Source organism: Gnatocerus cornutus, chromosome 7 (assembly GCF_029298725.1).
Source record: "Gnatocerus cornutus isolate USDA-ARS CGAHR chromosome 7, icGnaCorn1.1, whole genome shotgun sequence".
Lineage (NCBI taxonomy): Eukaryota > Metazoa > Arthropoda > Insecta > Coleoptera > Tenebrionidae > Gnatocerus > Gnatocerus cornutus.
Genome location: NC_142239.1, coordinates 16,258,470 through 16,285,954, shown reverse-complemented (window position 1 = coordinate 16,285,954; position 27,485 = coordinate 16,258,470). Strand labels below are relative to the sequence as shown.

Genomic DNA, 27,485 nt, shown 5'->3' with positions numbered 1-27,485 from the left:
TTAAACAAGTCAAGTTCGCTCGCGAAGTCTTTTTTTACTGCGAACGTAGATAAAACAACTGAATCGCGTGGATTATTGTGTTAAACTGTTTCTGTTAGAAAAGCAAGCATCGTTTTTCTTTGTTGTGTGCTTTTACAGATTTTTATCCGCGCCCCCACATTTACTCTCTTTAATCAAATATTTTTAACCACTTTGACAAAAACTAGCCATTGTAGTCGTCCACAAAAAACTCGTTCGTTTCTCAATTTGAAAAGATTACATGCATTCTCAAAGTCGATCGAAGCTCATTGCAGAAAATGTGTAAGCTTGAAGAAGTGCATTCATTCGAATTCGCTCCATCTTATTCAAGCTCACTTTAAAATGAAATTTACGGAAATGAAAGTCAGTCATATTGTTGGTAAAATTGAAATATTGTCATTGCATGTCAGTGGAAATTTAAATTTAGTTTCACGTTTGGTTTATTGTAAATAAAATTGTTCATTCGTTTAAATTAGAAAAAAACGAAACGAAATAATTTTGTTATTGACTTTTTTTACAAAATTATTTTATAAAAAGTAGCATGCGGCCCCGTTGTTGAAAAACCCCATTTAAGTAATATCCGGTTTTCCGAAACTTTTCCTTATTCCATCTGAGGCTTTTAATTAATTTATTTTTGTTATTTCCACGCAGCCAGGAAAATGTAGAAAACCTATTGCTTTTTATTGTCGAGGAACACAACCCCCGTGAAAATATGCGTTCTATTACACTCCTTTGTAGGTCATCAAATCTTGTCGAAAGTGAGCATTCTGTGATTCTATTTTTGTCGGTTCCTCGTCGGCTTTAAATTGATCCTCGTCTTGCACATCAACGGATCCATCCCGTCTGTCTCTTTGTAGGTTTATTTAAATACACGGCGGTCAATTTTCCGGGAGGAAAAATTCCGGGATAACCGAACAATGTGGGAAGTCGTTCTCCCACTACGAAGAAAAACCGTCATTACAAAGTAAACTGGGGAAAAACAGACCGGATTCGGACCCCGGAATAATAGTTGAACTTGTACACAAAAGACGGCTTTTGTGTCCGGGAATCTTTGATGTAGATAGTCCGAGCTCAATTTATTCTTTTCGCCGCGAGCTCCGGATGTCCATTTATCATAAAACGCGCGACTCTCTGGTGATTTATCGGATTGATAAAGATGAGGGACGACGGAACGGTGCTGGAATGGAAATATGCTGGAGGGACGTACAACAGCTGGTTCATTTACAAGTAAATCGCGTGACCAGACGATGTCTTTGGTCCCATATAAGAACCCAATAATCATGGAATTTCTGCGTTCTTCAACAATGCATAGTAAACAAGGTAGAAGAAAATTGCAACCACTTGCACGTCTGAAGAGGCTTTGAAGTTTACAAAATGCTACACGTTTGTACAGTTTTCGAGTTTCTACTGCATTGAATCCCAGCAATTGGCCAAATACACTTAATTTGAGTGTTGTTAGCAACTGAATACAAACAACAAAGTGAACAATGCAGCGACAATAATGACGAAAACAATTTATGGAAGCTCCTTTAATTTTTGCTCCAAGTCTCTCCTAATTAATTTTATAGGCAATTTCCCAATTACTTTAAGTGTGATAATTATAAAGGTGTTTACCAAACTTGTATTGTCTCATTTTCGAGGGTGTCATCACAAAACAAGACAATTAATTACAACTTTTTTGTTGACATAAATTACACGCGAAAACCAGAAGCCGCGTCTTAAATCATCTCATACTGTGATCTTTTAACGTCAAAGACGATCAGAGCAAACATCTAAAAAATTGAAAATTTTTAATCCCTAATACGCTCCACAAATTCTCCTTTATAACGCACACTTTATCATTTTATAAAAAGATGTAAATGGTCGTGTTTACTTTAAAAACATTTTTGGAGGTACATCAATTTTCGCCGCATATCTTTCATTCTTTTTGTGGATGTTTGGTAGACTGTTTGTCAGTCCTAATGCTCTTATCATGTTTACCGACGTATTATCGTCTCGGAGAAAATCAAAATTAGTCTCGGTTTAATTCTAGTAGCTAATTAATTAAATTTGTAACACTGAAATTGATTTATTTCTCGTCATGAATTCAACAAAACTTGCTTGAAAATGTGGATTAATAGTGCAATTTGCTACTTTTGGATGACTGCAAAGCTTATTGGATAACTAATTTCATCGGGGCTTCTGAGTCTGTTTCCAGCTGCGAATATGACATCTTTAGAGGCAAGCGATGTATATAATCTTCTTAATACTAATGCATCCAAAGGTGCATTGCTTCCTTGCAAAGGAAATTCTAATATAATGTCTTAGAAGCACTTTATGTGGATAAATCTAGAACTGAGGATAAAAGAAAATCGTACAAAAATATTGCACGTTTAAAAGGTAAATTATAAATATTTAGTTCGAATAAAATTTTTCATATATTTCATAAAATCAGCCGAAAACATACGTTTCGTCAAAAATACATAAAGAAAACTCTTCTTTTTCCCAAAAATTGATGGTCACATTGAAACCACTATTTCTCCAAATCCACTGATCTACACAATCTAATAAATCTATGAAGCTCAAAGAATCCTAAAAATTTACAAAATTTTCAAGAGAAAATAGGGAGAATTCGAGGAGTTTAAAAAAAATAAAAACTCAGACAATCCAAATAATCCAAAACACTTCAAAAAGGCCAATTTTTTTTTAAATGTTTTTCAGACCTTTTGGAGATACCAGTCAAAAAGCTTTCGGGTTGAGAACCAGCGCCCTTGCGGTTGAGGTCTAAAAAGTGAAAGCAACAACATTAACAAGACGCGAGAGAAATTGTTCCATCCGAGCGAATCAAATAGCAATTAAGTTCAGTGTAAACAGAAAAAAATTCCGCACTGTTTTTGTGTAAATAAAGCAAATTAAAAGAGATACAAAGGTCTAATTCTCCCAGTCCTTTATAAACTTGTCCGTTTAGAAAAGAAACAGCTTTAGCCTCCCCGTGAAGTTTCATTTTACGATGACCCAAATCCAGACGAACGATTATCGATAGGTTCTCGGCAATTTAGGCTTATACATCCACCCACGAATAGCCGGAGAGATAAAAATAGTTCTTTTTGTACGTGCAGGAAACATCGTGAAATCCCTGAAACCGTTTTAATTTTTCAGGACGCATGCCGCTACTCCAAACCCGTATCGTAAAACAGGGACGGACTGGCGTTTTCCTTCACGTCCAGACACTATCTTAGTTGCAAGTGTAGGTTTTAGTCTTTATTTTACGACTGTCCAATCTGCAGGATCGCTTCTTCGACCATCTGGATGCTGGCATCGTATAGATACGGATGCACGAAGTAAATGGCGCACTGGGCGAAATTGGATTCCGTAAATACACCCACTAAGAAAAAAACCTGTAAGGAGCTAGAAACAAGCTGCACAAAACACCATGACACATAAATCTGCTGTCCATTCAATTTTATTCCACGATAATAGTTGCATCGATTATTAACGCAGACCTAAACGCTGTGAAATTAATGGCCCCAACAGTTCTTTCTCCCGAAATCGACGTTTATGGAAATAAGGCTGTCGTTGTAAATCAGGAGCGAAAATAGCCGTTGAGTGGCCACAACGCTATTTTACTGTCCCGTGTTTAACGTTTCGGAATGTAAGCACGCATAATAAGGACGCACTGGACTAGCGTTTAACTACCCTTATGATGATGTACCGTCATCCTAAAGCTCGATCCGTTTGCTCCAACACTTCGGTCTAATCTCGTTTGACTAGACAAAGGGGATATTGTCATAATGTCATAAATATATTAAGTGCGTAATTTTAATTCACCAGTCTACGAATTTCTGAAATTTTAAATCTAACCCCACTCAGAAGAACACATATTCCCTTTGTTACCTTCAGGTTAAGGATAAAGCTTCAAAGAAATACGCACAAAATGAAAACTGCTGTCATTTGCATCCATCGATTTATTCGCGACATGCTGAGCTTTGTACCTTTAGTGATACGTCAATATCAAAATCAGGCTTAGTTTGTACACTATTTGAAGTGGCTTTGAAATTAAAATCTTTGATTCGATAGTTTGCAGGAAGGATTTAGGGGTGCTATAAATATAATAAAAGAGAATTCCGTGATGCTTAAGCGATCATATCGCTTAACTTTATAAACTGCAAACTTTGTAGAATTGGTGGAGGCGCCGGGCGACTTTATAATTTGACCGAACGCCAGCTGACTACAATTTGCTATTTTAAAAATAGTCTGACAGTATGATTGTTTTAAAAGCGGCCATTTCCATTTTTGGCAAAAATTCACATTTTCTATATATTACAAACGATTAAAACAAAGCCACAATATGTACTTATTATTAAGAGAATGAAAAAATTTGTCAAATTAAATCTAAGGAATTAATTTTTTTTTTGTATGAAATTAGTAAAAATCACAATAAAAATCCCATTAGTTTTTGCGGTACGACTCATTTTGCATTTTCCCAAGATCAGGTTGATATGGGACTCAATTGTTACATATCTTTTTTTTCCGATGATTTTAAAACCTTCTGAGGTAATCAGTTCCGCCGGGTTCGTGTTTAGACATTTCCCGTGTGAGTTAAACGCGTCATAACTCCCTTGCACAAATACCTCGTTTCATAAAATCCGCCATTTTTAAACGTTACGACCCACTTTAATTCAGTTCATCGCCTTTGTTGGCGCTGTTAAATTCCTTCTTCTAATACAGGGATGATTATGAACTGACATGAGAGGCTTCATCCAATCTGCATCTTTACAAGGTTGTAAAAGTTACTGAAGGATGCATACAGGAAGGATAAGCCACGACCCGGACCACTCAATTGGATGAAATGTGATTTGCCAACGACCAAAAGAGACCTCTTGTAAGAAACGCTATCGGCAACGGCTTACATGGCTACCCACTCCATTTTCGCTAAGAAAAAAAAACGAGAGTACGGTAAAAAACGAGCTTCAAAAGTCAAGCGCTTTCCGGTCTTTAAAAGCGCAAACATTCGAGGTTAATAAATTCATAATTGTGCGCATTGGTTGATATTTAGATGGGTGTACAACAACAAAAGCATCAATTAAAAGTATCTGCAAATCTAACACGGGCAAACATGCGGTATTATTTTATCATTACAATAATTATGTTTTACGGCACATCCCTCTGCAATTCATTGGAACAATACATGGAAATTTGCAACATTAAAATCCGTTTAATTAATTTAAGTTTTGTTTGTTTAGTGACTTTTTGATGTGTCATCTAAATAAACGTTTTACAACCAGATTCGTTTCAGATTTGCATGCATAACCCGGTTAATAAAACGCCACTCTAGTTTTTGACATATCGGAAATGCATTTTAGAAACGTAATTTTACAGTGGCAAGAATGGTAAGTACGGCCATTGCGAAGCTCATAAATTTTTGTTAATACGTACGTTTTTAAAATCGTGATCGATGTTGCCTCGTAAATAATGAAAAATTGCTATAATACTTTACGTGTTGAACCAATAAAGGCATAACAACATAGAGAAATACTCGTGTTTGTACCAAAACAAGCAAAGTGGAGTGCATAGATGGTGGAGTTCGGACTGTTTTAGATATAAATCGTCGCCGATGGGAACCACTGCGAAACACGCACGAGTTGGTGAAATATGGCGGATATCCTCCAAAGATTCGAAGGTGATAGAGAATATTTACAAACGGAAAAAGAGGAGTGGGAAAATACACAAACCCACCACGAATTTGGTTAGTTTAAATGCACCGGCAATCGTCTAAAAAATCAATCACAGTTCCATTCTACAAGGGTCTTCATTAAATGAATTGAGCGGTAGACAGGCGTCTTTGTGCAAAGCGGGATTTGATCATGATTTGTGCGTCGCGTAAGCCGCCTAAGAACTGGGAATATAGAATGTTGGAGAGAAAGCCGAACGCTCTGCGGAGAGCTCATTTTCAACAACATTCATCTTGTATGGTCGCATGGAGCTGCAATAATAACGGTTATATTTCAAACCACGCCCCGTTGCCGAACGACTTTTTCAACATTTAAATAAAATTAAAGCCACCACGCTCTGATTAAAATTTCTTCACAAGCCTTTGGATGGTCATTAGTTTCGATGGAAAATTTCAAGATCAAAGCATGAATGGTGGCGGTTTTTTGTGGTTCTTATCGATGGAGGAAACAAAATTCGGAGCTCGACTAGACGCTTCTTTGTAATCGGTGATTTGTAAGGACTTTAAATGTGGCGAATCGGTAAATTACCGGCTTGTAAGAAGTCACGTTCAAAGATCCTCTTGTGGTTCGTACAATGAAAAATCATTATTGAAATTTTATTTCGACGATTGCTTTCGGGTCGATAAGACAAAGGCTAATTTCCGCTTTCGCTTCGCTGGCTGTCAGAAAAGTGCAATACCATTGTTACTTTCAAAAACGAATCTTTGATATGATAGCTCTTTAAAAATATATAGATTCGGGTTAAAAACATTCGTCAGCATAACGTAAGGCAATTTCTCTAACAATCCAAACAGTTCGGAAACTTTGTCCATTACAAGAAGCGAAGCAACGGAATTCCTGGAATTATGCAATATCAGAATAATGAAGTTTTTGCACTATAGTCAATGTATAAAAAAAGATAAGAAGCGTTTATGGATCACAACTTTGTTAAATATTAAGCAGAGCACTCACCGTTTAAATTTGTCTTACTCTCTATACTAAAATATTCAAAGCTGCTTCTATAAATCCTTCTAACTTTCAAATTTATCTCGTCCATGATAAGAATTATCCACAAATTTCAACCCTTCAATAATCTTTTTGCGCTCCTATATAATTTACAAAGCCGAAAACGAGAAGCACCTTTACATTAAAATTAATCAACGGTAGAGCTTGGATTAATTTAGTAAAATGTTTGTATTCCTCCTGATAAAGCACAGGCGGATTAAATCAATTATTTTCGAATTCCAACCGGCAAAAAGTTGAAATTTTCAAAACACTTTAGACGTGTTTACGTTTGTGGAAGTTTGCGATTGACAACACAAATAGAAATTTAAAGTTTGTGTTTAAAGCGAATTGAAGTTCCGTTTCTTCACAAACAATAAGCGCTTTTTTTTCTCCCGAAGCGTCTCTATTACCACGTCTCCGAAAAACAATTAGGGCCTTTCCGACGTCCCTAATTAATTTATTACATCACCGACGTTGATGATTATTCTTATAGGTGTAGAAAAAGTAGCGCACGAAGAGCCGCAACCGCAGCTAATTGTTATAGATGGTCGGAAGTTGAGCTTCTTCATCTTCCGCGCCGTTGGCACCTTTTCTCGTGAAAACGCGACGAACGAACGAACGACGCAATTATTAATTACCTTGCCTTGCTCCACTGTTTGCCTTAATCTCCCTTTAAATACTGCCATCCGTTCCATTCGTCGAAATGACGTAATAATTGCGGGGAGGATCAATAGCGCGATTCCTCAACTCCATCTGGGGTTTAGACACATGCCGAACTGTCTTTTTCCGTTTAATTGCTCAACTTGAAGCGACTGTGGATCAGGTATCAGGAATGTTGTACATACGTGCCTTATTGGCAGTGTAGTGGTGTGACAATTGTGCTGTTAGGACACAGTGCACCTAATTAGGCACGGTTCGCATGCCGTCCTGACAGTTAATCATGTCAAAATAATACCAGGAGCGGATTAAGAGCGATCCGGGATTCCGCTGCCGCTTCAGACATACCAGACGCAGTTATTGTCGAATTATGCCGGCTTGTGGAGACCTTGAAACGACGTTTTATCTACGAAGCTTTCAGATCTTTATCAGCAAGTTGGAAAAGTTGGAGAACAATGACGATACAAGGAGAGGAAGATCCCAATCCTTCAATTTTTAAATCCAGAATAAAGAGCAAAGTTTTAGCTTGTGGTAGTTTTACTTTGTCCGGAAGAGTCTCTGGGCTGCTAGCGAAATTATCATCCTTGCAAAGTTTCCTTTATTGCCGAGACTGTTGAAAGTCCGAAAAGAAAATCTCTGGGTCTTGATCTGTCCATATTTACTTTCTGTTTTAAATATCCCGAGCAATTTATTGATTAAAATCAATATTTGTTTAACCACCCCGACTGCAGCAACAGCAACTCCAGTTTATAATTCCGCGGTTAATTACGCCCGCTCCGACTATTGGTTCATTCAAAGTGAGATAAACAATGTGGTTGCCCTAATTATGAAAGTGTGAAGATTTGATTCATGTAGAGCAACACCTAATCCGACCAAAAACAGGTCTCGTCGGTAATCTATCTTGTCGATGCAACCGTTTGTTCCAAGTGATAAAGCAATTAGCATCGAATAGTGTCTAGGGGTGGAGTCCTGCAGCCACAGCGCACCATCCATCAGCCAACAAGTCTAATCAGTGGCATGTGTCCCGCAGATGATGCATGTGTTAGACCGAAACGTCGAATCAGACGCAACCACCGACGTATCTAGTCATTTTGTGATAACCATCGCATGCATTTAGTGTGGATTTTCATATCGGGAAAGTTTGAGGTGGGAAAATTTTTATACATACGTTTATATTGACTTTAGAAACAGGATACTAAAAGTGTTTTCGTGTCATCGGTTTCGGGACGATGAAATATTTAAAATCGATTCGGATAAATTTCCGCACTCAAAGGAAGTTTTGTTTGGCCGCAAAATTCTATTCAGGAAAAATGTTTGCTTTAGGTGTGATAGTTATTATAAATTTGTCGGGACTGGTCAGGTCATAATCAGCAATTGTTGTAATATAAGCTACATTATAAGCCTTTATAAGTCACCCGACACTTTGAAATGACCATGGGCTCGAGTTTCTTACTAGTTATCTGATAAGTTTTGACGAGTACCTGCCACTTTGTGTAGATATTCGGCGATAGCACACCCTTTCGATCCCCGCCGAAAACTTTTAATGAGATCCAAACTCACCTCCTTCCCACAAATCACACAAGTCCCTTTAGGGAAAAGGAACGATAATGAACAACAAAACGAGAAAAAGAAGCGATACGATATTACATTCCGTGTAGTTTTAAGAGCAAACCTCGCTTAATGAATAATGTATGGATACAGAATTGAATATATCTCATTTTATGAAAGGATATCCGCGTATAAATGCGGTGCACGCTTCGACTTTCTATTAGCGATCGGGGTACCGATGGCGGGCCTCCGGGACCTAGCGCTACAGCTTAAAGTCCGAGAGTTAATCCGGAGATCAAGTGAAGTTGGAGCTGAGCCAGCATCCGCCATGGAAAACGGGGCGATAGCATCGACCATGGCGCTGCTACGGCAACGGACAAAAATAATCATAAAAGGCTGGAGCGGAGGCCTCGTAAACCAGTAATCACCGGAGCAGAGGCTCCGGACACGGCGGGCACCGCCAAGAAGTCACACCACCGGAGGCGACACTACAGCAACCGGATTCCACGAGAGAAACTAATTTTTTCCACATACACAATGGTAACTACAGTAGACTCTCGATAATTTGAATTTCTCTATAATTTGAAGTTTTTTCCCGGTCCCTTCGAATTGTCTCGATAAAATGAAAAATTTCATTAATTTGAAGTAAAATCGGAAACTTTTTTCCCGCCAACACTCTATAATTTGATTTTTCCCTCGCGAACTCTCGTTAATTTGAAGTTCCTCACGTAGGCGTACAAGAAAAACAGAAAACTTCTAATCAAGCCATTTTTAAAAATTTCATTGCAGCTTTAAAATTAGATTTTACATTTTTTTGACTCTTTTAATTGAAAGTTGAAGTTGAAAGTTTTGTCGTAACATAAATTTGTTTCACCAGAAGAATTATAGTTTACAAAACATAATATTTACGATATTTCTTCAAAGTGGAGTCGATTTTACGCTCTCTTCTCTGATTGGTTTGTTTATTCTGACTATTGTCTGTTTACCTTTAAAGTCTCGTTTACTTGAATTTCTTCTTATATTTGTCTCGATTATTTGAGTCACACTATATTTTACAATACAAAATTTTGTATTCGTCATCCTCAAAACAAAAATTAAAAAAATAAACTTTCTTACTTTACATTTTTGTAATTTAGCACAAGTTGGAGTGTTTAAAACCTCAAAATTTCACTATCTTAAGATGAAAACTTCCAAAGTTATGAAATCTGATGGGAAACAAAACAAAAATTTCTAAATATTTTCTGTTTTACTCTACATTTTTGTACTCTAAGATAGATGATAAACAAATCAAAAAGAGTAAAACCTCCAAATTTTGCTGCCTTGAGGTGGAAACTGCCGAAATTATGAAATTTAATAGAAAACTACAAAATTTGGGTCGTTTTCAAAACAAAAAATTCTAAAAATTGTCTTTTTGACTCTACGTTTTTGTACTTTAGCACAATTGATAAACAAATCAAAAAGAGTAAAACCTCCAAATTTTGCTGCCTTGAGGTGGAAACTGCCAGAATTATGAAATTTAATGGAAAACAATACAAAATTTGGGTCGTTTTCAAAACAAAAAATTCTAAAAATTGTCTTTTTGCCTCTACGTCTTTGTACTTTAGCACAGTTGATAAACAAATCAAAAAGAGTAAAACCTCCAAATTAGGTGGAAACTGCCAGAATTACGAAATTTATTGGAAAACAATGCAAAATTTAGGTCGTTCTCAAAACAAAAAATTCTAAAAATTGTCTTTTTGACTCTACATTTTTGTACTCTAGCATAGTTGATAAACAAATCGAATAGAGTAAAATCTGCAAAATTTTGCTGTTTTGGGACAAAAACTGACAGAATTACGGAATATAATGAAAACCAATACAAATTTTTGGATCATCTTGGAAACGAAAAATTTTAACAATTCTCCTTCTTGCTCTACATTTTTGTAATTTAGCACAGTTGATAAACAAGTCGAAATATATAAAATCTCCAAATTTCACTGTCTTCAATACAAAATTTTGGGTCGTTTTTAAAACAAAAGTTTTTAATAATTCCTTTCTTACTCTACATTTTTTAAATTTAGCACAAATGATAAACAAGTCGGAGTGTCTAAAATCTCAAAATTTCACTGTCTTGAGATAAAAACTTGCAAAGTGATGAAATCTAATGAGAAACGATACAAATCACACTATATTTTGAACTCTCGATAATTTGAACTTTTTGCCAAGTCCCTTGAATTTCAAATTATCGAGAGTCTACTGTATTTCAATCATTCGCTCAATTAAAATCGTTGACTCATAAAAATTTTTATGTGTGAAATTTGAAAATTGTGAAAATTAAATTTTCCGCGCTATCCTTAAAGAAATGCCGGAATTCAAAAAATCTTTTTGTTTCCTCCTGTATTATTTATTTAGCCCTGTAATGAACGACAGGCTCAAACTCTTTTCCCCAGAAAACACGCAATTATTCTTGAAAATTGATTGTCGAAAACATCGCTCCGTCCAAAAATAATACTCTCCATTATTTTGTTTCAACAGGTAACCGGAAAAAAGATCTAAACGAAACAATGAAGCGTTTCACGGTTCGTAACATCAACGCGCATTCAGTAATTATGTTATACGAAGGTTGCTCGACGTCCCGTCATTTCGACTTTGTGCACCGCAATTCCACCCCCGACGTCCACTTAATAGAACCGCCACACTGAATATCAGAGATCGATATAAATTACAGCGGAAGCAGAGCAAAATAAAAAAAACCTCTAACGGTCGACCGTTACGGTAATGGTGAGCTTAAGGGAGTGCGCCGCCCCCGTTGGGACTCGTCATATCGCCGTCACTTTATACCTGTCTCGTTCGTTTTTGAAGATTCGCTGTTGTTTCACGTTTTTATTTTTCATGTTCACAATTCGTACAAGTGCACCATTAAGTTCGAATAGAATTACACTGGAGATAACTCATGGATACGTTGCCATCAATTCTGAAGCTTCTTTAAGGGATACTTACACATATTAAATCGGAAACTTTAATTTTCTTTATGGGCTCAAGTCGGGCAGCCAAAGCCTAATTTATTCTTCGAAAGTACCGACAAATAATCTGTTTCGGTTCTTTTGGTTGCGACAATATGCGGCAACCAATAAAACTCCCTTGTGGTTCTAAATATCGTTTTAATTTGTGTTTTGTTTGCATAACTAAATTCAGCGTGGAAAGATTAACAGCCTTCAGTGACACGTTAAAAATTGCTTAATTTCGCTGCACCCACTTTTTGTTCCCTCAAACAAATCGAACAAGTATTTGACAAATTTCCGCAAAGAATTTGTATCTACGTTGTGGAATAGCCTCGAGATCGTCTGCAAAATTAAGTTAGAAGCACGCGATGTTGTTATGGTGCGTCTTCCTTTATGTACGCAGTCATAAATCCAAATATCTCTGGCTAATAAATTCCACAATATGAGCATCGTTGCGGCGATACGCCGCCAACGGACGATCAATCTGCGTGTACGTGTTTGTGTGGAGGGGCGTTTAGACGTGTATTGCACCCATCATCAATATTCCGTGCAGAAACCGCCACCTCAATGCGGTAACGTCGGACACGCTAATGTGTGCGCCAACCATTAGTCTTCGGTTTTATTGCTTGACGCGTATTGTTGCAAACAGGGTAAGTAGAATGGATTATTTTTATTGATTTTATAAGCGAAATTCGAAGCGGGGCAAGACGACGGAGAAATTAGTGGAAAGTTCGATGAAGTAAGTTTAATTAGGGAGGTGGGAATACGCGAATGGCGAGCTTAATGATAAGATAAATGCAAAAAAAAAACGGGAAAAGAAAACAAAAAATTGTGGATGTGCCGGGTCAACATTGAGAGCAAAATTCTAAAAAAAAATAGTTCCTCTATTTGTAAGCAATTTTAGCTTTTGTACTACCAAGTTTTGCTTTTTAGACGTTCACATTCTGAATTTAAATTCTAAAAATTTTGGATGAGACCTTAGTACACAGAGCACTTTGTGAGTGTTGCCTAAAGCAATTATTCTTTTAATTACGAACGTATAATTAAGAAAGGCTTTAATGTTTTCTATCCCCTGCTCATATACAAAATTTCCTTTGACTCAAAATTAATCATTTTAAGTTAGGACGTGATTTTATTCATCAAAAATTACGCTTGTAAAAATGTTATTACTATACTTGTAAAACGAGGTATAAAAAGAGTTAAACGCAAATTTTATTTTAATTCTAATAATTAGCAAAAAACCTGAGAATCTTGGAAAGGCAATGCAAGTTGCATTTTCCATAATATCCGCTTTTTTTCTGTGGCGCAGCGAGTTCTCTCGGACCGCCTCACATTAATTAACCATGTTTCATCCTTCCACAAAGAAATACTATTTAATTCTTCGAAAATCTACTTAATAAATCAATATTAGACGGAGGCGACGCGCCTCGAAAAACCTCTCGAAACTCGTCCAAACTCCACGATACGTTCAAAATTTCTAAACCTTCTTGGAGGCGCTTCTTCATCGCCTGACGGGGCGTATGATATAACGTCTGTTAGATCCTTTATTGCTAGCCTCCAACGAAGGCGCCGCAAGCACTAAACGCCTCCGACGGCTCTGTCGAGACAAAGAGGGCTTAAACAGCTCCTCCATCGGCTTATGAAAGTATAAAGCTCCGCTGTATTTGCGCGTCAACAATGACTTTTCAAAGCGGAGCTTCGTGAACCGGCCTATTTTGCATGCACGCAATTTTACCACTAGAGAGAGCTTCTAATTACAGTCGTGAATGCTCACGCACGTCTATTAGAGTCACTTGAATTGCGGCTTTACATCAAAATGACAACACAAAACATATCCTGTGGAAACAAAAAGAAAAGACGAGAACATAAAAAGTTTTGAGAAAAAAAAGTTTTCAGCTCGGCAATTTCACCATCTGATCAACGCGTCGCGCTCAGCACTTTCGCTTTCATAAGACGTGTGAATTAAATTTTATTTTTTCCAAAGGTTTTGATTTCGGATCGTTTAGTTTTCATACGACATGGACTGATTAATTCATTATTTAAATGGACATTCGGATTGCAAAAACTCGCGTCAATGGTTAAGTTCCTCTGTTGATTTATCTTCTTCCGCATGATATTTATTTACTGCTAATTAAACGTAATTCCGAACATTACACCGAACGTAAAACAGAGTGAAACGTTTGTTTGCCATAAATTAGTATAAATTAAATCAGAAATGTGAATAGCGCGTGAGAATTTATACTCTGCGCCCACATGTGGCGCACCTCCTAATTAAAAACAAGTTAAATCCATCCCTGTGATAAAAACGCCAAAACACAACGTTGCACTTCACCCAAAGATAATGCGGTTTATCTGCACGCTTTCCGGAAATTAATTCAGGATTTTAATCCTCGAAGAGGCGGCACTGACGGCGACAGGAACACGACTTCCGGATGAAAAAATCTCGACGGTACCAACTAAATAAAATAAAATCCAGAAGTTATCACGACGAATCCAAATATAACGTCGAGATAAATTCAATTAACAATTCGTTCTTGGGCGTTTTGTTTCAATCGGGCTTTTGTTGACCGATAAAGTTAAACTTTTGTAAATTGGTTTTGTAAACGAGAACAGACAATGGGGGATTCTATTCTGTATCGAGTCGAATTAAAAAGTTTCCTGATTTTAACTCACTTTTGTTGCATTTGCAATTTATACGAAGGGCTGTTTCGGATTAGTTTAAATGGAAAAAGTCTACTGATCGGCGGACGGTGCTTCACTTGTGTCTTTTTACCTCTGAGAAAAATTGCGTTACTATTAATTTAAATACGAAATTTTCTTTCCTCACGCGTCAAAGAGTCATGTAAATATATAGGTCATGTTTTCGTCCAATTAAAATGCTAACTAACCCCACATAAATTTATTCATTAAATCATCGGACTGTAAAAATTTTAAACACCACCATACGTCTAATAAGGTCAGCGGATTTAACATCAATGTATTAATTTGTACCAAAATGTCACCGAAAATCCCTTTTAATCAAATGATATCCTGCAAGGAAAAGCCGATCCAAAGCATTAATTTCACGAATGAAACGGAATAGCCTCTAAAAGGAAGAAACCGCTGTAAAATTGTACTGGTAAGTGGCTATTAATTCGTGGCGACTGATCCGTCTAATACCCTGCAGTAAAAACCCTTGTAAAATTAATCCTTTCACCTGATAAAAACAAGATTGCTGTCGTCTAGTAGCGGTGTAGAGTTGGTAATTCCATCTTGCTTTTATCTTGTTAGCTTTGATAACATTACCGAGGCTCTATTTCTTACAAGCTTGTCTCCGACGACTACATTAAATTACGAAAAATTTTAAAAATGGACTGGATTACTGTCCATTAGGATTTTGCGGCCCAACGTTGTTGGTTTCAGGATCAGGGCGGAAAAAATGCAATTGGTTTTTAAGATTCGTTGAAGAAACATTTTCTTTGAAAAAATACGGAAAATAAAACGGTAAAATTAAAACGAAAAATGGTGGAGGTGCCGGGTAAATTTTCAGATAATCGAAAGGAGTAAATATTCTAAAAGTCCTTACACAATTACAGTAACAATTTTATTCGCAATCGGTGAGTCTTATATCGTGCCTTCTTAAAACATGACTTATTCATTTATTGCTAATGGTACGCTTTTCCAATCGTTAAACTCTGCAAACTCTTTCTCATATGCGTCTTTCGGCAATATGTCTAAAATTTTTGGTTTTCGTACTCCCAAGCTTTGAGATTACCAGATTCTCGTATTAAACAGATAAAGTGAATATAAAATTTTACAAAATTAAAAACAGAAAAAAAATCTTAAATTTATAATGTATTTATAATTCTTTCTCTGAAGTGAATCGACATGCATTTTTCATAAAATCCGCTTTTTAGCCGCCCACATTCTAACTTTAAATTCTAAAAATTTTAGATGAGACTTCAGCACAGAGCAATAATTATTTTAATTACGAAAATTAATTAAGAAAAGTTTTAATGTTGTCTATCCCTTGCTCATGTACGAAATTTCCTTTGACTCAGAATTAATTATTTTAAGTTACGACGTGATTTTATTTATGGATTTGGTGGTGCAAATCCCATCTTGGTATTTAGCATAGGGCTCGGAAAATTACGGAATTTCAAGATCAATCACAATCAAAAGAAACAAAGATGTGTTCTAACAATTAAAGGTCTAAAAGGGTGCGAATTTTGTTACAATTTTCCCTCCCAGACAAAAAACAAAAACCTGTCTCATGTTCATTAGTGGTTTTCTAATTACTTATTATACAGTCACCCCTCTCTCCATAATAAAGTTTTAATCCAGAAAGCCTGCTTCATTAGGTCTTTTGTCAGATCTAAGACATGTTCCATGGTAATCACATGAAAAGGCAAATTGCGCGCTGAGTTATAATTACCAATTTGTTGTGATCTTCTAACAGAAGAAGTCGATTAAGCTGACAATCGCAATAAATGAGATACGAAAAACAAGGGCGAATCATGTTTTCAAAAGAACCCGTTACCGGCGGATCAATCAATTTATAGACACAACGGTCAATAACATTAGCCTCGTTTTGCCGTTAAAATTTAAAGATAAAAAAATTGCGAATTTTTGATATACTTTAGAAAAGTGAACAGAGTTTGCAGATTGCGTCTACATTATTTAGAAATTTAAATGTTAATAATTAAACCGGAAGGTTGCAAGTGCACTACTTTTCAAAGAAAGTTCTGAATTTATTTGCAGTTTTTTCACGAAATTCCATTATTAATTCCTTGTTGCTCGGAAATCGCATTCTTTTGAATATTAAAATTTGTTTGTAGCTGCCTACATCAAGCGCATTTGGGCATGTAAAAGCCGCCGTTTGCACCGACGCCTTCAAATACAGCTTCAATTCAAAATACGCTATACAACATGAAACCTAATTAATGCAGGCAGAAAGACGAGCGTAGTCCTGACCTGTTTCTGCTCGCTCGACTGTAGATTGAAGACAAACATGTAACAAGACCTCCCTTCTAAATCAGGCGGTGTAAAGTCGCATCATCGAAACCAGTTGAAAATCGGAGGGACGCACACAAAGCCGATAGAATATTGATGAAAGCTCGTGTGTCATTCGAGAGCAGTGTCGTCCTAGATCAAAACTCACCTTTTCATCATCAATCCTCGAATTACCGACCAGAAAGTGAACCCGAACCGGACTCCCTTTCACAATAACAATGATTTTAGTCACAGTAATATTTTATAAGGCGGAGAAAAACGTTTTCGGGGCGCAATCCCTACGATTCGACTGAATGATTTTCAGGAGAAATTTAGTTTACTGCGAAACTTGATCGTTTACTTGCAGCTATTTTAGCTTACTTCAATTAAAGCGGAATGTGTGGGCTCACAAGTGGGGTAAACTCCAACTCGGATCATTTCCGACCTTGGCTAAATGGGATTCAGAAAAGGAAATTAATTCCAATAACATAAAAAAGACGAAATAATGTGGCAATTTATTTCTATGAATTCCACCACCGGAATATCGGAGCTGAAGTAGCGATTGTGGCAAAATCTGTTTTCATTTGAGGGTTTTTTTACAGGAAATGTTTAATATAATTTCGATTTAACCCTTTTCCGCCAAATAAAAAAGGGCTGAAAATTACAGGGAAGACTTTTAGCAGTTATAAAACATCCTCGAGAATCCTAAAAAATCATTGAAAATTCCACCAAAAAAAAGTCTTGGAAAATTCTCTTCTAGAGATATTCCTTAAAATCGTAAACAATTTGGAAAAGTCGCAAACTATATAAGTTTGAACTCAAAATATCCTTAAGCATCCTTCATTCCCTATAGTATCCTGAAAAATCACCAAAAATGCCCTGAAATATGAAACATTTCAACCAAATGCTGTAGAGAATTTCATAAACTCCCAAAGAATTCCCAGAGCATTTGAAGCATTTCAATATCCACAATCACCATAAAGTATTATTAATTTTAATCCCAGATATACCTAGAAAGTTAAAAACTCCTAAAAGAATGCCCGATTAAATTTTTGAGACTCCCAGAAACCTCAGAATTTCAGCGAATCCTAAAGGAATCTCACAGGATTTCAAAATTTCTAGAAAGTGGTAAAAACATCTTAAATCCGAGCATCCCGGAGAGTCCCAAAGAATTCACCAAATGTGACTAAGTTCGATTTTGTGGCAATTACGTTCATCCTCAAAATAAACGAAAAAAATCAAAAGTCTTATTTATGATTACCTTAAAAAATAACGTAGAATTCTTACTTTTGGTGGCGCCTGCATTTGAAATTGCGTGCAAGATATTAAATTAAAGTTAATTAAACAACAAAGGAATAAAAAGTGTTTTGAAATTAAATGTTTGGTGTACCACCAGCTTGCCGAGCACATGTTTGAATCCTTGTTACAAAGGAATCCGAGATTCCTCTCCCTCTGCGCATGAATGACGAAGTTGTGGAGCAATTTCATCGAATTGTACAAAAAAAATGAGTAATAATTTAATAAAGAAAATTTTAAAACCACAAATTTGAAATCACCGGCCATGAATGTGGCGCAAAATGCTCTTTAGTAATCCAAGCATAAAACAACACTTACGCTTTATTCACAGTACACCCCATCAAACATGGTAAAAAATTATCCACCCAGTGTAGTGACCAAGCATAAACCCGTTATAATGCAAATTTTCTAATAAACTCATTCCGGGATAAAGTTCGACCTCGAATGTTCCAATAATCGATGAGAATGAACGAAAAATCAACCGATAAATCAGTGGCCCCGAAAACAGAAATGAATTACAAAAACATATTTCAATCTGTTACGATAATAAAAACACACCACCGCCGATTTATCCAGCTTCCGACAAAAAAACTTTTCCACCCTATCGCGTCGCTCTGCACTGCAAAAATCGCAAAATCCTGTGTTTTTATAAAGAAAAAAATTCAATAAAACCGGGACCGTAGCGAGACCCACTTTTTAAATGGGGTATTATGGATTGGGACTGCTTAGCGATGGGGCGTCTGAAGATGAATGATTCTCGTGTTGGGAATGATGCCAAATTATTGTTTAGATGCTCGACGATACAATATATGGCAATGATCTCGTAATAGTGATTCTGTGCCAGTTCGGATGCTCTCAGAGCTCAATTTGGCGAAGCATTATTTTTGCCTTGAAGCAGATTTTTGCTATGACGGGAAATTGAAATTGTAGTCATCTCACTTGAAAACACACTTGATAAAGATCAATATGTAAATTAGTTTCGGAAACTATCCCGTATTTAATTGCAAACCAATCAGTTATTGTTTGCAACCGTGACTGTGATTTACAACCTTTTAGAGCTTGAATTACCTTTAATAAGCCGAAAACCGCCCAATTGCAATAATTTTCCACGTCCTGCGCCAACATAATTTTAATAAAATGTTCTTTCCACCGAACCATGTTTTTTCAAAAAGCCACCGGCAAAGATAAACAATTTTATTTCATGACCTCATCTAAAAAACAATGTGCTCGCTTTATGGATAAATCATCAAAGATAAATAATCCCATGTGTGGTGTGTAGGCTAAAACCCTACGGAGTTTTTTAATCGAAACACATCTGAAAGCTTTCCATAGTGCCGGTTCAATGGCCAAAAAATATTGCAATTACTATCGGTTTCAATATTTCAGTTCTTTTCTTCATATCGGTTAGATGTCGGATGAAATTCCATCTCGAGTTGTTTACATAAAAGTAACTCCTACTCGTTGCGTTCCTCACGTGGAATTTCGTTTTCGAATATCATCACATTTTACCAAATAACGTAGAAACCCATCAAACACCTTTTGGCCAATATTGATTTTATATTAATTTGTGTTATTAATTTAATTAATTAAACGAACGGCGCCTGTGGTTTTTAAAGCGAAATGGTGGATGCGCTGGGCAAAATTGCCATTAGACAAAATGTGATACATTTTTGGAGATTACAGAAATGTTTAAAATAAACTCTGTGAGTACAAATAGCTTGTTTAATATGTAATTTGCAATAGTGAAATACCCGGGCAATAATGTATCGATCGAAAAGGTTTTGAATTAAAAATGCCGTCGCTCCAAGTTAAGAGCATGTCGCATTAAAATGCCAAACCACTGAAAGTCATGTTTTGAATGTAAATTTTTTCAGGGAAACAAGTTTTCAAGAGTGCGAATACTTTTTCGAGAGAAATTTAAATGAATTGAAAAACGGGTCACTTGTACTAGATTCTCCGGATTTTTCACCCTGTTAGATTTTTAATTGGTTTCTTTCTGTGTCTTTTTAAATCTAAATTTTCGTTCGATACATTCCTTAAATGTTTCAACACATTTTTAAAGATTATGAAGTGTCCTGCTTAAAAAATTCCATGTCGTATTTCCCATGAAATGATTTAAAATTGATCTCATTGAAAGAACAGAGAGATAAATGTGACCTTAATGAATTAATCAAAAATTCCTTTGAAATTAGGCAGAAAGCAGAAGCACAGCAATAATTACATTCCAATTCCGCTCATCCTACTTTAATCTATTGTGTGATTCATTAAATTTCCATTCGCAGTTGGCTTTGAGAAAAAAATTCATGTCGTAACTAACACCATTACAGTAGTTTCGACTTAATATTTGCGAGATTTGCTAGTTATCGAACAAGAAGTCAACGCACGTCCAAAATACACGGCCTACCTAGAATGGAAATTTAATGAATCACACGATATTTAAAATTCTTGTTTACACCCAAAATTTGAATCCATAATTTTGAACGTGTTTATTCTTATTCTTTGGGTGTGTTGAGGTTTCTATTGATTTATAGAGCCGTTATCTGATATATTTGACAAATGTCACAAACACGCCGTGGTCATTTGTTAACAGAACGCCAGAAACTCTATTCGTGTTCCTCTCTAATTTTTTCCGAAAAAGAGCCGATCAATCAGATCCGAAATTAATTAGCTATATCAAGCATTTATTAGAAAATCCATGAAAGAACAATAACAACTAACGCCAATCAGTTTCCACCGAACACATCGATTGAACGTTAATTAAATTGAACCGACGTAATTTTCCAAAAAATTCCATCGAGGATTTTTTCCGTTGTCCTCCAATCGCCCCACTTTAAATTTAATAACATGGATATTAGTTGGAAGTTTATCGCGCGAACGTTTGATTTGGAAGGTTTGAATTTCCATACGGGGAATTTTAATCGGGATGGCGGTGATGGGCGACTGTCGATTGTTTCCGGCAATGACGGAAGTTGGCTTTCGAGTTCCCCGGGGGCGGACCATATTCAAAAGGAATGCTCGGGGAAAATCGTGCGTGCACCCTTTAAACATTTTCCGGAATTTCCATAGACCGTTTGGGGAGTTTTCCGGCTGGATTTTCAAAGGCCTTCAGGCTAAACGTCAACGTAAAGTGAAAGTTCTTGAAGCAATCTTAGACGACGTCACGGCTTTGAACAAATTCATTTGAATAAATAAATAATGCGAAGATGAGAGAGACGGGTCAGTGGGAAACTTTGGGAGTCTGTTTAGGAAAGGAGAGTTCGTTTGACGCCTGAACTGTTTAAGATTATTTAGTTTACGTCCTAAAAACATACTTCTAGTATTAAAGTCTTCTTGCTGAAGGTAAAAGATTCTTAAACTGGAATTCTATACACTGCAATCGAAACTTTTTTGTTGTTTAATATGCGTTTTGTTGACGCGATGCTTTTGATTTTCGCAATGAAAATCAATATGTATTTCAAATAATTCCTAGTTATGGTGGTAAACGGAACTATTTATATTATATGTATTCCTATTTTCATATCACTTTAATGTTATTTTAATAAAATATGACAGACAAACATGTTATATCAGAATGGAACTCGATGGAATTAATATGTTGTCAGGAGAAGCATTTCAAAGTAAATAAAAAATAAATCTTAACAATTCTAAAGAAATTCCAGCTCGTAAAAATTCTATTAAATATCCAAGAATTAATTTAAGGATCCTAAGCGAATCCCGAAGTACTCTGGAGAACCCAAAAAAAACCTTAAAATTCAGAACCTAATAGGTAAAAAATGTAAAATTTCGTCACAAAACTCATTTTTAAAGATCCTACAGGATTTTAGAAACATAGCATCCTGTAGAATTTTAAATAAATAAATGTAGAAAATACCAATTCCTAGAAAAATTGCTGTCCAAGAATTTCGGGAAATCCTAAAAACATCTAAAAATCTTAAAGCAAATTTGGAAGAATCCCGAAGAACTCTCAAACACTTCTTCAAATTTTTAAAAAAGCGGGTAAAATGTAAACATTTTCCAGTAAATTCAAGACATTTTAATGGATCCAGAAGAAGTCTACGGGAGTGTTAAAAGTTCCTAAAATAGCAAGAATTACTTAAAGTGTTTTAAAAACATCCTAGATCCAGAAAATCAAGCAGAATTCCTGGAAAATCACAAAATATGCCAGAAAATTTCAGTAAATAGTGTTGTTTCAAAAATTTCTCTTAAAAGAAAAAAGATCCTAAAAGAATCGCATCTTAAAATTGCTAATAAAACCTAAAAAATCACTAAAAATTTTAAACTGTTGTAGGGACTTTGGAGAGTCCAAAAAATGATAGAACATATAAATTCTTAAAAAATTCGATTACTCCTAAAATAATAAAATCAAGAATAATTTTAGAGAAGTCCAAAAAATCCTGAAAATCATAAAGAATTCTACAAAATGTCTAAGAATTTAGGAGAATCCTATAAAGATCCAAGAGATCTTTAAGCAAATCCAAAAAAAAACAAAGAACCCAAAAAGACTCCTTAAAATTCATAAAGAAGCAGGTAAAAGTGTAAAATTTTTCTGCAAAATTCAAGACATTTTAAAGAAACTTGGATTTTAGAGCAATACCATTCTGTAGTATTGTATAAGAAATCTATGAAAATTCTATAGTGTCCTGAGGAAGTGCACGGCAATGTTAAAGATTCTAAAAACCGCAAAAATTCATTCAACTGAATTAGAGACTCTTTAAAGCATCCTAGAATCTTCTAGATCCACAAAATCAAGCAGAATTTCTAAAAATCCCAGAATATCCAGAGAATCTCAGTAAATAGTGTTGTCTTATTATAAAATTTCGAAGGATCCTAAAGAATTACGTTCAAAAATTGCTATAAAAATTTAAAATTCCCTAAAAATTATAAACTGTTGTAGGGACTCTAAAGAAACAAAAAAAAATCCTAGAAAATATAAATTTCTAAAGAATTTGATGAGAGACTTCAAAACTCCTATAATGATAATGATATAATAATATCAAGAACAATTTTAGAGAAATCCAAAGAATCCTGAAAATCCTATAGAAAGTCCAAGAATTTTGAGAAGTCCTAATAAGATCAAAGAAATCTTAAAGCGAATCTAGAAGAATCTAGAAGAACCCCGAAAAACCCTAAAAAACTCTTTAAAGTTCATAAAGAAACAGGTGAAAATGTAAACTTTCCACAGAATTCAAGACATTTTAAACGATCTTAGAGGATTTTAAAACGATGGTATTAAACAAAAAAACCGTAAAATTCTATAGTGTCCTGAAGGAGTCCACAATAATGTTAAAAATTCTTAAAATCGCAAGAATTTCACATCCAGAAAGTCAAGCAGAATTTCTGGAAAAAATCCCAGAATATGCGAAGGAATGTCAGAAAATAGTGTTGTCCTACTATCAAATTTCCAAGGATCCCAAAAGAGTTTCAACAGCCCAAAATTGCCAGAAAAACCTAAAAATCCCTTAAAACTCTAAAGTGTTGTCCCGTTTCTGGACAGTCCAAAAAAACCTGGAAAATATAAACTCCTAAAGAATTCCCTGCGACTCGTAGAACATTGACCATTAAAAAATTGTTTTCAAATAACTTGAAACAAGTTAGAAAATTATAGGCCTAGAACAGTCTGTAGAATACCAATAAATCTCAGAAAATTGAGAAAAAATAAGTGAAGCGTGTTAGGTTCATAAATAACTATATTTTTAGCAAATTTCGTCCCATTTCCTTACACATCTCCACAGTTAAAGATTCACCAAATGCAGTAAGCGAGTTACAAACGTATTCACTTGAATATGTTTTGATCTACAAAAAGAAGATAAAAGAGAACAGTTTTCTAAAGAAGTTCGTCTTTTCTCGCTCAATGCTCAAAGAGATACAGGAGGTACATCAACAAGAGCATCTAACTGAAGAAATGAATTCACATGAAGAATTTTATTAGTAAAGCGAGCATTTCCCGGAGAATTTTTAAGTAATTATTACTTCAATTATTGGTCAATCTTTTGATCCAAAGAATAAAGCAATTGAAACACGTTGGCCATGTACGAATGCATCGATTCGAATCCAAGAGGAACAAACTCAAATAACAACGATCAATGTAGTTAGATCGAAGACGAATACAATAAAACAACTTCAGAGCGTCTTTATCAGAACGTCATTCAAAAAGACGGACTCAGGTGGAACCTTTAAGAGGCTTCTAATTAATCAGTTCAGTGAAATTTGAATTCGACGATTTTCTTTTCATTGAATTCTGCTCGTCCTTAATTATATCTTTCGCTATGGGTGCCCTATTTTCTCTTATAGTGGACGAAGTTTTAATAAATAAAAGTGTTTCATCAAAAGTATTTACATAAATTTGAAGCGTTTTCAGTTATGAAAACTATGAAAATTAATTAGACTGGTATATCCATTAAAAATTAGGAGCAACAAAATCTGCACTAGCGTGGCGTAATTAGACTCTAATTAATTAGTACATTAAATCAAAAGTGGTACAGCATGTACAGATGGCAAATCTAATATTTAGTTCGAATCGTAACGTGTCGACACTTTTAGAACTGGAGAGGAAGTCAAGTTCGGTTGCCTCTGGCATCATTCGAAAGAGCTCTTCAAAATCTATAAACTTGCACTAACTGAACTCTATCAAACTAAAACTAATAAACTTATGGCAACATGTCATAGATGATACAGCAATTTTTCAAAATCAATATTAGAGTTATTATTAAGTTAAAACATTAAATGAGCTTTTGAAAAAAAGTCGTCTCAAGAGGTTTGATTCTCGATTCTATTGCAATTTATTTCGGAATTTTTGTTTGTTTTTATTTAAAACAAAGTCTTGTTGTTTTAGCAACCGTAGCATTTGAAACCCGGAATTAATTTCGTAGAATAAATCGACGTTTGCATTATTCAATATCTTCTGCTTGTTCTTCGATATGCAAAACAAACCCAGCAATGAATAATCTCCCACATTTAAATTAAACATAAATATAGGTACAATCGGAATGTTGTATTTGAAAAGTTTGACCAAAAATTATGTAGAGGAATATAAATTTGATAGATAAAGTTTATAGATGCTCGAGTTAAACTTTGATGGCAAGTTTATCGTTTGAGTTAGTTCGATTATAGGAATGAAAATTGGAAAAAGCATTTTACGACAATTTTGTGTAATGTCGCTCATAGCCACAAACTCGAAATGATAAAATTAATCCATTCGTCCGAAAAGTTGTAACAGTTTGAAAGCGTACAATTTAAATAAAACCGAAATGAGAGCATTGATCGTAAAAGTGTATTTGAAGTAAATTTGACAAGACATGATACATTATCACCAACCCCTTTTGATAATGAGAGTGCTTGCTTTAAAGATTATGTTTCGGTATAATCATATTTGACACAGCACGTCAAAATAGGGGCGGTGGTGACGAAAAAGAGGGTGGCAGTAACGCCGATATGATCGCTAAGGGAACGAAACTGAAACGCGTTCTGAATGATATCAACATATTGACATGGTAATAATGGCGAGGGCATAAACTTCCCATGTTTTCCTTCCCACAATTTGGCTCGGGAAGCTCTTTAAGGGATGTTTACCACTCGCTTTTTTTGGTTGCGGCTGTGTACTGAAGTATACATTTTTTGCCCGGAAAACTATTTATCAATCCATCACGGGACTGCGTCGCAAACAAAAAGAGAAAAGATTTTTATTTGGAAGACGTCAGCCGCAAAGTAAAGAATCGGTCCAAGACCGGCTCAATTATTTCTCGTGACAACGCGACAAACGAAAAAATTAATTGATCGAGTCAAAGCATAAATCAAAACCAGGCAAAGTTTCGCTTTGTTGCTTTATAAAACCCAAGCACGAATTTTACTGCCATTTTACACTTCTTTGAGCACTTTGTTTAGCACTTTGGCCAATTCACATCACGTTACATTTAATGTTTCCATATTTCAGACTTACATTGCTATCCTCGACTTTTATCTTCTCAGCTAGAAAAAAGTTCCGCGACAAACTTCAAATCTTGTTTCATCACCTGAATATTTCAGCCACTTCACGTCTCACACGCAGTCGTCAAATCATTTTTCTAAACTACACTTTGAGACAATTCTGCACGTCACACTGCGGTTGCTTCGATTATTCCCGGGTTGTTTCTCGCGACACTCGTGCGGAGGCGGCGGCTTAAGATAGGAGAACGCGGCGGCGCTTCCCCTGCAACTAAAGTTGCGTCGGGACGCCACCCAACATAAAGCCGTGTTGGTACGGACGCAAGCGCTCTAAATAATTCTTGTTGATGGTGTTCTACAACGCGAAAACTCGCGCTTTAGACGCATTACCGGAAAACCGGCGGGACGGAAACGTCGCATGTGACACCTCACACGTTGCGAAGAAGTGGTAAGAAAGTCACTGTAAGATTGGTGGAGGCGCCGGGTCAATCGCTGTTGAATCGGCGTAAACTTGCCTGCTATTTATAAGGTAAAAAGCTCTGAGCATATTTCCCGAAATTTGAATAACTTTCCACTTTGTCTGGTGAAACGGAGCTTAAAATGTAAGCGATATAACTCTGGGACTAAAAGAGAAAAATCGTGATCCTATCCGTGGCTATTTTGTGCTGGTAAGAATCCCTAATCCACAATATATTTTACGATCTCAGTTAGCGAGATTCTAGTGCACCGGACCCGCCTTAAATCTTTATTAAAGTGTAAGGTGCACCGGAAGATTGAACTAAATTATGATGTTTATCTGTGGAACTGGAAAGCCAAAACTCGGCAATTACAACACCATTATTAGAAGACAATGTGATAGGGCAAAGTTACGATCCGAAACTAAGTTTGTGGTTAAGCCATTTTCCCAAGCGATCGTAGTTCCATTCTCTATGAGCTTTAGTTTATCAGGAAACCCACTATTTTAATTCAAGAAAAAAAAAGGATTTTCCTAACCGGAAAAGACAAGTAGACATTTCCCAGTAGTATCGGGAAGTCTTCCATCCGGTTTATCACGTATGGAAGGCGAAGGTAAGCTGATCAGATGTTACATATGAATATCTGATCTGAATAAAATATGGCCGAGTCGGGGCACTTTTTCTCGTCTCGATTGACTGCAGAACTCCATCCGTTGTCTGACCTTTTATTTCTATTAAAAATTATTCAAGTCCCGATTTTCATCAGCAGGGGCAGCCATTAAAGCTTCTTTAAAAAGCCAAATACAAGAGTTTGGATAAATATTTTAACTGTGGAGAGCTTTTTGTTCAACCCTTGTTTAAATGCAGTAACGAGAGAGGTTTGGTTAAATTTTAAGTCTGATTTACATAGCCATTATACAATGTTTGCCATTACGTTTTATATC

The 27,485-nt window shown here is 35.8% G+C and overlaps 1 protein-coding gene across 1 annotated transcript in view; it reads right to left on the bottom strand.

Annotated features, from left to right (window-relative positions):
* stg1 (stargazin-like protein) overlaps positions 1–26,353 on the bottom strand; it is a 127,766-nt gene extending 101,413 nt beyond the window's left edge. Inside the window, exon 1 of the mRNA XM_088042522.1 lies at positions 26,103–26,353. The gene's annotated coding sequence lies outside the window, so the exon portion shown is untranslated. The remainder of the gene's footprint in view (positions 1–26,102) is intronic.
* Positions 26,354–27,485: the final 1,132 nt, after the last annotated feature.